At 40.0% G+C, this 16367-nt stretch overlaps 1 protein-coding gene across 1 annotated transcript in view; it reads right to left on the bottom strand.

Annotated features, from left to right (window-relative positions):
* LOC102775627 (sodium/potassium-transporting ATPase subunit alpha-1-like) overlaps positions 1-16367 on the bottom strand; it is a 61537-nt gene that overhangs the window by 41856 nt on the left and 3314 nt on the right. Inside the window, exon 2 of the mRNA XM_087835873.1 lies at positions 16187-16333. The gene's annotated coding sequence lies outside the window, so the exon portion shown is untranslated. The remainder of the gene's footprint in view (positions 1-16186; positions 16334-16367) is intronic.

The following is a 16367-nucleotide window of genomic DNA, read 5'->3' as shown; positions in this document are numbered from 1 at the left end:
GCCCTCCGTTTGGCAAATCCGATCACGCCGCCATCTTCCTCATGCCAAAATACAAACAAAGGCTGAAACAAGAAGTTCCGGTTCAGAGGAAGGTCGCGCGCTGGACGGATCAATCGGTGGCCGCGTTACAGGACGCACTAGACAGCGCAGACTGGGACATGTTCAGAAACAGCTCCGACGATGATGTCAACGTGTTTACGGAAGCGGTTGTGGGATTCATCGGGAAACTAGCGGATGATACCGTGGAGACAAAGAGTATCACAACGTTTCCCAACCAGAAGCCGTGGGTGGATAAAACCATCCGCGACACTCTGAGATCCCGCACCGCTGCCTACAACATGGGACTCACGACGGGGGACATGGACCCATACAAAGCCGCGTCATATAACGTGCGGAAGGCGGTGAAAGAGGCGAAGCAGCGCTACGGGAGGAAACTAGAGTCACAACTCCAACAGAGTGACTCTAGGAGCCTGTGGCGGGGACTAAGGACAATAACGGATTATAAAGCACCAATAACCGGTATGACGAACACGGCCGTGACTCTGGCAGATGAGCTGAACACTTTCTATGCTCACTTCGAGGCTGCAGCTAAGGACTCCAACGATGCTAGTGCTAGCGGCGCTAACGGCTGCAGACAGGAAGATACTGCCAGCACCGGAAACGTGCTCGTCATCTCCGAGCATGAAGTAAGGAGAGCCTTCAAGAGAGTGAACACCAGGAAAGCAGCAGGACCAGATGGCATCCCAGGTCGTATCCTCAGAGACTGCGCATACCAGCTAGCTCCTGTGTTCACTGAGATATTCAACATCTCTTTATCTCAGTCGGTGATCCCCACATGCTTCAAAGAGTCCATCATTGTTCCTGTCCCAAAGAAACCCCACCCTGCTTCTCTCAATGACTATCGCCCTGTAGCCCTCACCTCAGTAGTGATGAAGTGCTTTGAACGCCTGGTCAGAGACTTCATCATTTCTTCACTACCAGACACACTGGACCCACTACAGTTCGCTTACCGTCCAAATCGTTCCACAGACGATGCCATCTCTCATCTCCTCCACACATCACTTACTCACTTGGACACTAGAAGGGGGAATTATGTTAAAATGCTCTTCATAGACTACAGCTCTGCATTTAATACCATAATTCCCTCCACACTCACCACCAAGCTGGAGCATCTGGGACTCAGCTCATCTATGTGTCAGTGGATCTCCAACTTCCTAACTGGCAGACCACAGGCAGTAAGGATGGGCGGACATGTCTCAGCCTCCACCACTCTCAGCACTGGAGCCCCCCAGGGGTGTGTTCTGAGCCCCCTGCTGTACTCCCTGTACACATATGACTGTGTGGCCACTACCAGCTCCACCACCATCATCAAGTTTGCTGACGACACCGTCGTAGTGGGCCTGATCTCTGACAACAACGAGACGCCCTACCTGAAGGAGATTAGGAATCTGGAGAACTGGTGCCAGAGGAACAACCTCCTTCTAAACGTCAGTAAGACAAAGGAGTTGATAGTGGACTTCAGCACTAAGCAGGAGAGGAACTACCAGACCCCCGTCATCAACGAGTGCCCAGTGGAGAGAGTGGACAGCTTCAAATACCTCGGAGTTCACATCACGCAGGACCTGTCATGGTCCTGTCACATCAACACCGTGGTGAAAAAGGCCTGTCAGCGTCTCTACCACCTCAGACGCTTGAGAGACTTCCGACTGCCCCCCAAGGTGCTCAGGAACTTTTACTCCTGCACCATAGAGAGCATCCTGACGGGAAACATCTTAACCTGGTTCGGGAACAGCACCATGCAGGACAGACGAGCTCTACAGAGGGTTGTGCATTCAGCTGAGCGCACCATCCGCTCAGAGCTCCCTGACCTGCACTCAATCTACAGCAGGCGGTGCAGGACCAAGGCCAGGAAGATCGTGAAGGACCTCAGCCATCCCAACAACAGACTGTTCTCTCTGTTGAGGTCAGGAAAGCGATTCCGCTCCCTGAAGACCAACACAGAGAGACTGAGGAGGAGCTTCTTCCCACAGGCGATACGGTCTCTCAATCACACCACCACACAGTACTGACCCACACATATAGTTCTTACACACACACTGGACATTCTGGACATTGTTTTCACTTCATCACTTAAACCACTTTAAGCATATTTGCACTGCACAAGACACTATATAATGCGGATTGCACAACACTGGACATTATATTCCTCATTTCCAGTTAATATTTGTACAGCTGCTGTTATTGTGTGTATATATATTTATATTTATATTTCTTCATACATTCTTATATATTTCTATACTGTGTATTTTGCTGTACAGTTATTTTATTTTCAACTTTAATTTATATATTTTATCTTATTCTTCCCAGTTAAATTTACCCTTTACCCTTCATTCTAATTTGTGTTGTACAGTTATCTCATTCTTAACTTAATTTTTATATATATTTTTTAATTTTTATATTTTATTTTATTTTATTCCTTCCTGGTTAAATTTACCCTTTTTTATTTTCATATTTATTTCCTATCTTATTCATAGCCTTCTCTTTTTTTCTTTAGGTCACGAGCAGTTGTCCAAGCATTTCACTGCATATCGTACTGTGTATGACTGTGTATGTGACAAATAAAAATTTGAATTTGAATTTGAATTTATGAAATGTTTCATTAAAAAAAAAAACACTCCCTACCAGTCTACTCACTCTTTGTCATCAACACAGTGCTGGTACAGAGCCACCTGTTATTTGAAGAACCAGCCCACATTTTAACAGGTTTAGCAGCCGATTTTTACATCGTCTGCACTGTTTGCAGAGGTTGGGTCATTTCCATGGGAATAATATCATAATGGACAGAATCTGTGGGCAGCATCTTCCAATTATTTATAAGTTTCTTGCAGTCATATCACATTTGTCTCGCTTCTACTAGTACCTACTCGGCTCTGCTTGACCCGACTTGGTTTTTAGGATTTTACATTAGGTAGTAGAACCTGGTACCAGGTACTTTTTTAGAACCTGCTCGGCCTGGGTTCAAAGCGATCTGAATCAACCTGAAAACGTGATGTCAGCAGACTGCAACATGAAACCTGGCAACATGGTTCCTGCGTCTGACAAAATATCATAGACCGAGCAGTAGATATGCAGCCACCTCAACGTCCTCCATTGTTGTGTTTGTGGCATACAAACAAGTCACTGGACTTTTGGCCATGTTGCTATAACGACCCCGTGCACAATGAAGCTGTGTCCAGATTCATAGGCTGTATCCTCCTGAGGACCCGGCCTTTGTGGTCTACGTGGGCCGGGTCCTCCGAAGGCTGGGTAGGCCAGAATTGAGCGGCTGTGGTGAAATTGGACGGTCAAGCCTTCAGATTTGCATCACCACCTGTCTCAGTGGAGTTTCATAAACTAGGCTGTCTGCTCCTTGCTATCTAAAATATAACAGGACACTGGCATAAATTCTCGATCACACTTCTGTTTAATCAGTTTTCCATTTGACTTTTATTCAGCTGTAGTCTCAGCCAAACCGATTAACTCATGAACAAATAAAACACTGAAAAAAGCCAAACAATAACATTTTTAAGTTATCTAAGTGACTTGCATATCATGTTTAATCTGAGTAATGGGGGCTTTGAAAACGATGTGCCGGGAGTTTGCCGTTCTCAGCAGCTCTAGTGACCCTCGAGCTCCCAGCTAGCTATCGAGCTGCTGGATAACAGACGTCTCTGAAAATGTCATAGCACTTTTACAAATATGTGATGTCTTGATAAACCGAGCAGATATTTAAAGTTTACACAGCTACATTCTCGCCTGAAAATATGTTAAAAGTTTATTTTGTGACCCAGAAAAAGTAATAAGAGTAATATTAAAACAAAGTAACTGTCGCTATTGTTGGAATTGGCTGGGCCACGCTATGAATTCTGGGATATGGTGAGCCACGAAGAATATACCTGACCCATCCTTCAAATCTGGTGAAATGAAAGACGCATTTGTTGGCCGCATTTGAAGGAGTCTACGAATTTGGACAGCCTTCGTCGGGTTGCTGTGATGTAATCAGCCTACAAATGCTGCCTCAGGAGGATAAAACGGCGGACGGCTGAAGTGAAGCGGCTGAAGAGTAAACCTTTAAAAGTAAGCACTGAATATTATGTCACATATTTATGTGCAAATGTTTAATAATGAAAAACATTAAAACATTACTGTTGCCACATGTCGGCAAAGTTATGTGACATTAGTGATGTGAGTACTCTGAGCATCAACTTGGTTTTAAAGTCTTTACTTTATAATATACACGGTTTAATAGTTGACCTTAATCTTACTGAGAATGTGATGATTTTATGGATAATATCCACAAACAGAACAGGCTGAAAGTCAGTGATGCTGCTCAGTTTGCAGTCCTGAATATCACGGCACAAGCAGGATTCACTGCACTGTTAATGTTAACTATGTTACATTGCTGCCTCTGTTCGGTGGTGTCGAGCCAAACGGACCTCAACGTTTGTTTGAACGAGCTGGCAGTTCACTCATTAAGCTGAAAGAAAGATGCTTTAATCACAGGAGTCACACATGTGTCAGACTGTTCCCTGTTTGTGAAGGACTGCTACAAAAGTTTAAAATAACTAATTGTCTGTCCTGAATCAGTCTTATTAGGTAATGTTCAAATAATTTCAGTGTGGGAGAAAGTACTCAGGGCCTTCAAGTTACACACTATGAAAGGCAGCAACAAGTTTAATATTCAGAAACCTAAAGTATGTATCAGCAGCTGAATGGAGCTAAAAATAAATGTTTGTTTCATTTCTATGAAGCTTTGAGTATTTTGGATTAGTAGCACTGCTGTGTTTGTTGCATCATATTGCTGTAATTGTTTATATGCTTTATATATTCTGAGGTAAGTTGATCTATAGTGTTACATCATATTCTATAAGGATGTTATGTGTTTGTATACTATCTGCCCAGTTTGACCCATTTAGCAGAAGTCAGCCTGTTTAAGGCTCTGATATCTATTCTGTATGACATGGTCTGATTTTCTCACCCAATAAAGGAATATTCATTATATCAGTCTACTCTTCATTCTATCAGAAATAGTTATCACAGCTCGTACATTTTGTTTTTACACATATATGTAAGCATTGAGCCAAATTTAGTAATGGCAACATATTAAAAGAACAATATTTGTCTCTTATACATAATATACACTATACTATATATTTACTATATATACACTGTCAAAGATACTTGTCTTTGAGCGAAGATTTAAGGTGACAGGAAATTTAAATAACTCCAAATTGAACCTATACTGAAGCTCAGTATTTGACACCTCTTCAAAATAAAACAGGAAACATAATGAGACGCAGGCATGAAACACATGAAGGACAAGGGAGACTTAAACACAGGGGTTGAAAACACACGGGGAATCTAATAAACAATGAACTGTAACAGCAACCTAGGCATAATAGGAATGAACTTAGAGAACCTAAAAAACATAAACATCAATATAAATATATATATATATATATCATATATATATATATATATATATATATATATATATATCATATATATATATATATCATATATATATCATATATATATATATATATATATATATATATATATATATATATATCATATATATATATATATATATATATATATATATATATCATATATATATATATATATATATATATATATATATCATATATATATATATATATATATATATATATATATATATATGATATATATATATATATATATATATATATATATATATCATATATATATATATATATATCATATATATGATATATATCATATATCATATATATCATATATATCATATATATATATATATATATATATATATATATATATATATATATATATATATATATATATTTATATTGATGTTTATGTTTTTTAGGTTCTCTAAGTTCATTCCTATTATGCCTAGGTTGCTGTTACAGTTCATTGTTTATTAGATTCCCCGTGTGTTTTCACCAAGACCCAAGATCGTGACAGTGAGATGGTACTCAATTGTAGTGGAAAACTGTTGAAACCGAGTAAAATAGAGTTAAGTACAATCGAGTCGAGTTAAGGCAAGTAGGTGCAAGTGTAAAAGAGGCTATTGTACGTTTCCTGAATGTTGTGGCAACATCAAAAGTGTACAAAGGTGTAGAGCAGGGGTCCCCAATCCCAGTCCATGAGGGCCGGTGTCCCTGCAGGTTTTAGATGTGTCCTTGATCCATCGCAGCTGATTTAAATGGATAAATTACCTTCTCAACATGTCTTGAAGTTCTCCAGAGGCCTGGTAATGAACTAATCATGTGATTCAGGTGTGTTGACCCAGGGTGACATCAAAAACCTGCAGGGACACCGGCCCTTGTGGACTGGGATTGGGGACCCCTGGTGTAGAGGATGTGCAGCTATGTAAAGTACATGACTTTCTCTACAGTGAGAGTGAAACACGCCCATGTGACTGACAGGTGATCATACTAGAAAAACTTGTATATTTTTAGTGTTGTGGGTGTCTCACAGGGCAAGAGAGGAATGTCACCAGTCTGTCACAGGACTAACACAGAAAGCCAGATTCATGCTCAAACCTACAACCAATTTAAAATCAGCAGTTAACCTAACCCAAGTCTTTGGAATGTGGGAGGAAGCCAGAGAGAAGCCACAAAGGCATGAGGAGAACATGGAGAACCACCACAGCACCACCATGCACCAACAACGACCTAAAAAAGTCTCTCAACGCCATCCATCCTTCCATCCAATCCATCCTTCTTCCGCTTATCCAATATAGGGTTGTGGGGGGGCTGGAGCCTATACCAGCTACCCCAGGGTGAAAGGTGGGGTTAACCTTGGAAAGGTTGCTCGTCTGTGGCAGAGTAAACAATCCACAAAGCAAATGTTTAAATTTATAGCCATTCATAACTAAATAGAAACCTTTAGTTAAAGTTATGCAAGGTCCCCAGAATGTCCCCTTCCACACTAAAACAATAGCGAACATTTATGAATGGCTAGACTAACCCCATTGCAAGATATTCTCAGTGTGGTGCGTCAACACAAGCTGCAAAAATTCATTTAAAAAAGTTCACAAACAAGAAAATGTTAATAGTAGAAAGCTTGTCCTGTGTCTATTTTTCCTAATGAGAGCAGCAGAACAGCAACAAGTGAATTAGTGAGACCCAAGAAGCAGTTTTTAGTCTGATCAGCATCCTTTTCAGAAAAGAAAGTAAGTTAGCAGGGTTCATGTGGAGGACACGTGCATACACATGCTCACACAAACAGGTTGTCATGGTAACTGTAGCTCAAGCATCAGGATGTGTGCTTTAAATAACCCTCATCTATATCAGTGTGTCTGACTGTCGGCCTATCAAACTGAGAAGCTTCTTCCATCTAAGCAAGTTTGTGTATGTGTGTGTTTTAATTTAGGGTGGAGTGAAATGTTTTTTTCACACCACTGGAACCAGAAAATTTAGTTACACTATACCAAAGTTTTGTACACGCTCGTGTCATCAATAGGTGTAACAGATGTACTAAAATTCGGGAGATCTGTCTATTCAGCAAATACAAACAAATGTCATATAATGTTTCTACAGAGAAAAAACACCTTTTTTTGTTTTTCCTGTTTTGCTACTTTTTGTTTGTTGTAGTGTTTTGCTTCACAGCGCCACTGTGCTAACCTGATGCCAAACAAAGTTTAAAAAAAAAATACATTAATAATTAGGTGTAAGAAAATCCTAACTGTGACGCTTTCTGCTCCCTCTACTGACCTCTTCCACTTGCTGGTGATATATCTTTTGCCCACAGATGAATTGCCACTGCTCATTAAACAGAAAAACAAGATAAATTATTATTGATTAACAATAATTGGAAGTCATTTTTGTTGATTTAGATTTTCTTTGTAAGAGCTTCAATGGACAGCATATATTCAATATAAATTTTTTTCGTCATAATGCAAGGAATCAGTTTAACTTCCCCAAAACTGCAATAAATAAAAACATATAACTTACAATATGTTATACTAAAGTTAAGTCCTTTTCATCTATTTGTATACGTTCATTTGATAACATCCATCCCTTTCTCTTTTTTACTTGTGTCAAGAATTTGTCTCCAAACTGCTTTGATATGTTGCTCATACCAAGGCCAGTGGTTTATAGCTGGCTCTGACGTCCAGGTAGCTTTAGCTTTTCCTTTTTTAGGTTCTATAATATACTGTAGCAGATGGCTGCCTGCAACCTAGAAGTGCGACGGCATGTACTGCTCCTCTCACATCTGTCATAACATCCAAGAGTCATCTTGGATGTGTGTGTGTCATCATATGTCATCATATGTGTCATCATATGAAATTTGCATCCACATCTGCCCTCAAAGTCATTTTTTTGTACATTATTTGACTCCAGTAAAATCACTCTTCTACAAGTAACACCTCACATTATCCTCAGAAGTGAAAAACCCAACATCAGCAGACTGTCATGAGTGTAAAATGTACTGCAACATACAGATGGAAGAGAGGATTACTACAATGATGCAAACCAAAGAGATGCATATAAATCTAAATAATTTTATAATATTTAGATTAATGCTGCAATGCTTGAATATAAAGACACTGAACATTTTCTTTCTTCTTACTGTTTGCATAATGTTATTTGTTTCAGTGCATCAGTGGGGAGAGTCAGAAACACTGATCACGGTGATGGAACCATGGATGGACCCATTAATGAAGTTAGATATATATATTCCAAATATCTGCTACAAGCTGTAAACCTTATTTTGTAAAGTCAGCAAAATTTGGAAAATCCTTTTAACTAAAGTTTACTGGTTAAAAATGTGCACTCAGATTCACTTCTAAAAATATTATAAATTATATAAACTTGACTACATTTATTCCACTTTTACTTGTTACTCTGGAGATTTTAATAACCCCAATGCTCTAAAAAGAGAGCATTGGGGTTGAAAAAAAACCTTTAAAAAATATGTTATTCTTGGCACACTTCTAGTCCTTAGCAGCAGCTGAACCTAACTGAGTTTTGTTGCTGACCGTGTCCGTCCCTTTATGACCACAATATACCATCTCAGTCATCTCGAACTGGTTTCTAAAACATGACAATGAGTTTACTGTACTCAAATGACCTCCACAGTCACCAGATCAACTGTGTGATGATGTCATGTCAACATGGACAAAAATCTCAGAGGAATGCGTCCAGCACCTTGTTGAATCTGTGACACGACAAATTAAGAGAGCTCTGAAGACTTTAGGAGGTTTAACCCAGCATTAGCGAGGTGTACCTAAACAATTGGCCGGTGAGTGAATACTGCAAACTTGAAAACTGGCTCATCCACACAGTTTGCAAGGTGGGAAGAGAGTACAGTGCTGTACTTTTCTGCCTTAAGCAGGGATTGTGTGAATGTTCTCCACATCTGCTTCTGATCCCAAAAAGTAATGTAATATGTATCCATGCAACTGACCATCATTATTAAAGTAAGAACAATACGGAGCCAAATCCAGGATTGGACTGTACCAGCTCTATGAAGCAGAACACAAAATACAGGTCTGAGTTTACCTGCACTTCAGAGTTACGCCTATGATGTAGCTGTGAGATATGAACTCTCAAGAGTCCTTTTTGATTAAATGTAAAAAAGACAACAAACGGGATTTTCAAACACAAATCCTCTACAAATCAGACTCAGGAAAATGTAATAATATAACAAGATGATCTTTTACTTCTAAGACAAACTTAACCACTGCAGGCCAAAATGTGGGAAAGGAAAATTCTGCTTGATGCTCAGGTTTGTGGACAGGAATGTGAGAAGTGCTGGTTAATAATAATGGATTGCATTTATATAGCGCTTTTCGAGACCCTCAAAGCACTTTACAATTCCACTATTCATTCACTCTCACACACTGGTGGAGGCAAGCTACAGTTGTAGCCACAGCTGCCCTGGGGCAGACTGACAGGAGCAAGGCTGCCATATTGCGCCATCGACCCCTCTGGCCATCACCAGTAGGTGAAGTGTCTTGCCCAAGGACACAACGACTGAGACTGTCCGAGCCGGGGCTTGATCCGGCAACTTTCCGATTACAAGACGAACTGCCAACTCTTGAGCCACGATTGCCCCGGAGTTGGTTAGAGGTAGAAGCTGGACAGACTGTTCTATAACTGGAACACTACAAGTTTAAGGCCCAAGCGGCAAAAAACATAGTCTTCTGTACAAAAGTCTTGAGTCACACCCCATTTCTCTGTATCTTGCTTCCAAGCAGCCAGACTTTCTTGTCACTTTGTCAAGTCCCCTTGAGCAATAGTTCTCCAGGTTTTCTGAGGTCCAATCCAGACTATTACTATATCAGAGGGATTTTTTGTTTGTAAGTTACCTAAGAACTATGCCTAACACTGACCTATGACTCCCTCAAACATCACCTAATGCAACTCTGTGCTGTGTCTAGACATCACAGACAACTTAACAAAGAAAGAACAAATTGTCATCAATATGTTTGAATGAGATTAGGACAAAAGTACAACAGTGAGTGTCTACAGCCATCTGTAAAACACGGTGGAGGCTCTGTCATGGCTTGAGCTGTATTCCAGTCAGTGATGTTGCAGATCTTGTTAAAACTGATAGATTTCTAAATGCAGAAAAGTACCATCAGATTTTGATGCACCATGTAATACTAACTGGAAAGCACCTGATTGGTAACAGCTTTATTTTTCATCATGTCATTGATCGCAAGCACACTGCCAATGCAGTAAAATCATATCTGGATAGAAAAACACACAGTGGAACACTATCAGTCATGGATCGGCCTCCCCAGAGCCCAAACATCAACATTATTGAAGCAGTGTGGGATCATGTTGACAGAGAACAGAACAAAAGGCAGAAACATCCAAAGAAGAGCTTTGAATGTCCTTCAAGAAGCCTGGAGAACTATTCCTGAAGACTACTTAAAGAAATGAGAAGAAAGCTGCCTAAGAGAGTTGAAACTGTGCTGAAGAATAAAGGTGGTCATAACAAATATTGACTTTCAACTTAATTAGAACTGCACTAACTCTTGTTCTAATAAAATAATATCTGCATACAGACATTACCTCCAAGTGCATTTGACTCTTTCATAGGACTGTCCTCTACCTGTGCAAATGTCCTGGTTTATAATGGCTTTGAGTTGGTTTGCCTTCTTAAATCCACTCTCAGTGGCTCTAAGTGTGTTGAACACTGAGGCACAAACTTTTTGGAGTATTCTGGGTAATTAAAATGAACATAATATGACACCAGATGATTAGTTCCTCCTAGCCAAAAACTAAACAGGGTAGAAGAGATAACGTTTCTGAGTCCAGTAATAACGTTTGCAGGGTAGTTGCATGCTGTAAGGGTTTTTTTGGACAGGCACTATGTGCTTTTGACTACTTGTTTTCACCAGCCTCCAGTCTTAATGCCCAAATATTACATCGTATCCTGATTTTCACAAGAGAAAGGCATTAATCTTTCTAAATTCTCAGGATAAAGGATAATTTTCCAAAATAAATAAATAATAGCTCCAGCGCTGTCACCAGCCTTTTTCATAACCTTTTCCTCCAGTGAATAAACCAATAAACCAATTATTTTATTGCATTCACACTATCAGTCTCTCGATTGCTTGATTTCACCGAGTGTGTGTGTAACTCAGCCAAGTGTAAGTGCTCTACCCCAAGGACACTGTCAGGAACACCAAACAAGAAAACTACATTTCCAAATCAATCATTTCAGAAAAGCTTCTTTTCCCAGCATAAAAATGATTTCAGTGCCATGACGTGCGCCACAATCTGGGACAATGTTGAATCAGAGCTAAAATTATTCTCAGGAGAAAAAAAAATCGAATAATAATAACAATAAAACTAGTGCTCAAAAACATGTAATCCTCTCTTTGTCTCATACACATACACAGATGTTGTTTATATTGAAAAAAGGGGGGGGAAAAGCCTCCCAACTGTCTTTCCCAGAATCCTTTGTTGGTTTTCCCAACATGCTTGCTGGTTGCATGGAGAAGAGGGAGGAGCCAAAATGTCAGGGGTCACCTGACAAAGATGTTTGATCTTTCTTTTGGCTCTGCGTGTCTCTATATTAGTTCAGTCGTTCTCAGTATGTGTTTGCTCTTCTTTTTCACAGCAGGTTCAAAATTAGAAGGATGAGGATCCGTCCTTGGGCCTGTACGTGCAGCTGAGCACGCTCCCTCTGGTCTCTGGGGCCATAAATATTTCATCCTGGGACCACAATGTTTTCACAGATTTCCAATAACATCACCCCTCTTAATAAGACTTCAGCGACACAAGTTACAGCAATGAGACAGTGATTGTAAACTGTAAACTGAGCGATGCTTCTTTTTAGTGCAGTGTTGGTAAAACAAGACTTTTCCTAAAAGATCATCTTTATTTTAGATCAGATAGATTTAATTAATCATTTAAAAAATTGGCAATTTTATTACTATTATTATTATTATTATTATTTTTTAGAAAATTTATATCTAAATGTGGACTAGGGGATTTGTATGTAGGAAATGAATACTGTTGAACCATGTGTGAAACAAATAAATGAAATGAAATATGTTGTTAATAGAGGATTTTATTATGATGTAATGAGATGCTTTGCTACTTTGTGATACTAATTCTACTATCATTCTGCTCAGGGAGGTCAAAGGTGACAGCTGTGTGGCTTAAATACGTTTAGTTTCTGCATGGCTGTTTTTAACCTTAAACTCACTGGTCGTCAGGGCCAGAGTTCATTTTTTAAAATAACTCTTTAGCCTCATCTAATGGACAGTACTGGAAAAACAAGTAAATCTCTTGTATGCTTTTTATGCCTTTGGACCTTCTGTAATCTAAGAACTCCTGCTCTTAATCAATGCTTGATTAACTTTGACCCTGCAAGGGTTTTAGGTCACATCAGAATATGTATGCTGTGCTGACATCACAAGGTCACATGACCATACAAACAGAGGAAGAAAAAAAAACCCCACAAGTCACCTTCTCTTCAACCTCCTAGCTCTGCCTGTCAAAGTAAGTAGTGATGATCCACAGATCCAACAACACTATTACATTACAAGGACTTTTCTAGAAGCTATTATTAAAGCAAAAAAACATGTAATGAAACAGAGAGGAAAGCTTGCAGTGTCCCACAGGGCTGATCTTATATACACACAGATGGTCTTCCTGTTCCTCTGCTGCTCTGCTAAAGGAAACCTCTGTGCATTGTTTATATAGACTGACTATAAGGTACATGAATGTGACGGATTAAAGTCATGTGACATAATTTTATTTTCAGTCCCACCAGCCTGATGGTGAGACTAGGTAATGCAGTGTGATTGTGAAAGTGCTGTCTGGATCACCGGCTCCTCCTCTAGGTGACACTTATTGCTCTCGTCTAAAACACTGTCTCTGCACTCTGTAGTTATGTTAAGCACACCAGAGCTGTGCACAGCCTCCCTTCCACAAGCAAAACAAAACACAGCAGACAAATGTGAGGCCTTCTCCTCTTTCCTACAGCAGCTAGCGTCACCTGAGTATCAGAAAGGTGAGCCCTACAGAGTAATCTGTATGCCCATAAACTGAGTCTCGGTGCAGCAGAGGTGGAGTGGACAGCAGCTGCAAAAGCATTTACTGCCCCCCACCCCCACCCCCACCCCACCCCACACCCTCCACTCCAGCTTTCTCTCTCTCTCACACACTCTTTAGCTATTGGGCAACGGCAGTATCAGAGTTGAGGATAAACCAAGAGCTCGGGTGAAAGGTTGTGCACCTCCTTCCCAACACAAAACTGGAGCAGCACAGCTATTTTTCTTTGTTGCTTTGCTACTCAGTGAACAGTGACCTGCTCTAAACGAGACACGGCAGACAAACCAGGAAGACAAGGAGACGTCCCGACTGTCCGATAGTCTATAAGTCACAGCATAAAGAAGAATCAAAGCTCATCTGAACAAACAGATTTTGCCAGCTTTTATGTTTTCAGTCAGCATCACAAAAGTGGCAAATGCTTTGAAGACAACCTAAACTTGGTAAGTTTATCCTCTAAAATTTAATGCGTGCAATTAGAAATGAGCTATTCTCTGTTGACTTTTACACTGAGCTAATCTCTTTAGCTTTAAGGAGGTGGATCTTTTCCTGTCATGTGCCCACAAAATACTCAAAGTGGATACGTCTCTTTTATGACTTTACTCATCATTTAAATTTTCTACTCATGACTTATGCTCTTCGGATGATTTCTTAGAGTGATGTGTCCCAGAGCACAGATGGCTGAAATTCCTAATGCAAAAAGAAAGGTGGTGACAGGACTGAGGAAACAAATGAGCCATGAAAGAGAAACGAGCGGCTGCTAAACTACAAAAGAACATAAAGCTTCAGATAATGAATGGTGTATGTTGCTGCTAGACTTCACAGCTGGCAACAACACAACAATGATCTAACAAAGAGAAGCCAACATTAAGGCCACAGGAGCCATGCTTTTATATATGGAAGAGGTTACTCCCAGATAGTGACTGCAGGTATGTTTGTGTGCTATGTGACACAGAGGCTTTTTTGAACAGACTGCTTTATAAACACACTCTTCACTGAGCTACAGCGCCATCTGTGAGACAACCGAGTGTTTGCTCACAAAACCACATAATCCTGTTTATAGTTTTTGGGTTTTGGGTTTCCGAGCTATAGTCTGTATTTATTTTGTCTGAACTGATTATCTACTACAATAAGCATTTCTTTAGCTTAAAGTGTCTCAGATGAAGCTAGAATAAATAAAACCTAAACAAAGGGTGACATCATCATGGATGTTTTGGTGGTACACCTCATGTTTTAGGCCATTGTCAACCTTTTGGAGCCACGGCACATATTTCACATTAGAAAAATCACACGGCACACCACCAAAAAAAATGTCACAAAAAGCATATTGATAAATTTTCCCCATGCACCAGGTATAGAATTGGCTCAGTTTGTTCCCAGTATACCTTTTTTGCTTTCTTCTGACCACTACTCATGCTAGGGCCCTTATCTGGGTCAGAATTTCCTCCAGGAACCAGGTAAGATTGACTACTTTTTCTTTTCAAATATCTTCCTATTGACATTACGCACTGCATTGTCTCACAGCATGACTATTATATAACTTCAACTACCAAATAGAGCAGGTAGTTGTACTGCCCTCTAGTGGAAGAGAATGTAACTGTTCTGTCCGTTACTCACGCCAGTCGCTTCGAGTACCAATAAGGTGGAACCAGATAATCTTCCATGGCACACCTGATCATTTCTCATGGCACATCTATGCACAGTGGTTGGGAGACACTGTTTTAGGCTATCCATGTCCTGTAGTGGGCCACTGCGGGATAGCTATCTGAGGGACCTTACAAGCTGTCAGGGGAGGGAAAAAGTTACTTGCTGACCATACCAGAGTGACCCAGACCTATCTCAAAGTCGAAGGAGAGACCCAGCCACAACACGAGGATGTGAGGGATCAATGGTGTGATGCAACATATGCAGGAAAATTGAGACTTTATAGGAAACCACAGTGCAAAATGGTGAACACTGCAAGGAGAATGGGAAGAAGAAACTCACTGAAGATGGTGTTAGACGTGTATAGCAGACAAAGGTGTTTACACCTGCAAAGCTATGAACTGCTACAGTGAAGGTCTAGCAATTCTGTCTTTCAAGGATAAATAAGCAAGTATGATACTAGTAGTCCTTTTAACAGTGGTGTTCAAGAAAAACAACAACATGTTTATCTTAGTTTTAAGTGGTGCTTTACTTAGTGTGAATCTACCTTCCTTAGGCTCCTGACAACCTTAAATATTGGAATTAAGTATAGAAAATGACTGAACGATGAACAGGAACCATTGCTGTCCTACCAATGCTGATTAAGAATACAACATCATGAAATCCCAGTAAAGACCTTGGTTAACTGGGGTTAATTGGTAAGTGTTTTATCATAATCCTTTGATAATGGTCACATAAACATATACTTTTCATTCTGCACTCTGTCAGCTGCCTCTTCCATAAGAGTCAAATTTGTCATTAAGTTGTCACGCCAGTCCTTAATGTACAAACAATATGCATTATAGTTAGAAGGACTACTTAAATAGGTTGACAGCGGAGAAGAATTAAAATGAAAATGTATGTTCTAAAATTTTAAAAAGAAAAAAAAATGTATCTTTAAAGAAAGAGAGGGATGTTGCTTGAGTGTGATGTACCTGATGAGTCGCTCCCAGGCGCCTGGTACTTGGAAGAGCAGAGGCTGATGCCCAGCAGTAAATATAGGATGGAGTAGAAAGGACCCAAATGAAGACTCACTATTCACGATGTTGCCTCAGAGGACCATGGAGACCTCTGTGAGATGCCTGATGGAGCAAAGAGCATTATTGAGATATCAGA

Source organism: Neolamprologus brichardi, chromosome 23 (assembly GCF_056152115.1).
Source record: "Neolamprologus brichardi isolate AB-2024 chromosome 23, ASM5615211v1, whole genome shotgun sequence".
NCBI classification, from domain to species: Eukaryota; Metazoa; Chordata; class Actinopteri; order Cichliformes; family Cichlidae; genus Neolamprologus; species Neolamprologus brichardi.
The sequence above is the reverse complement of the archived record's forward strand: the minus strand, read 5'-3'. Positions and strand labels throughout refer to the sequence as shown.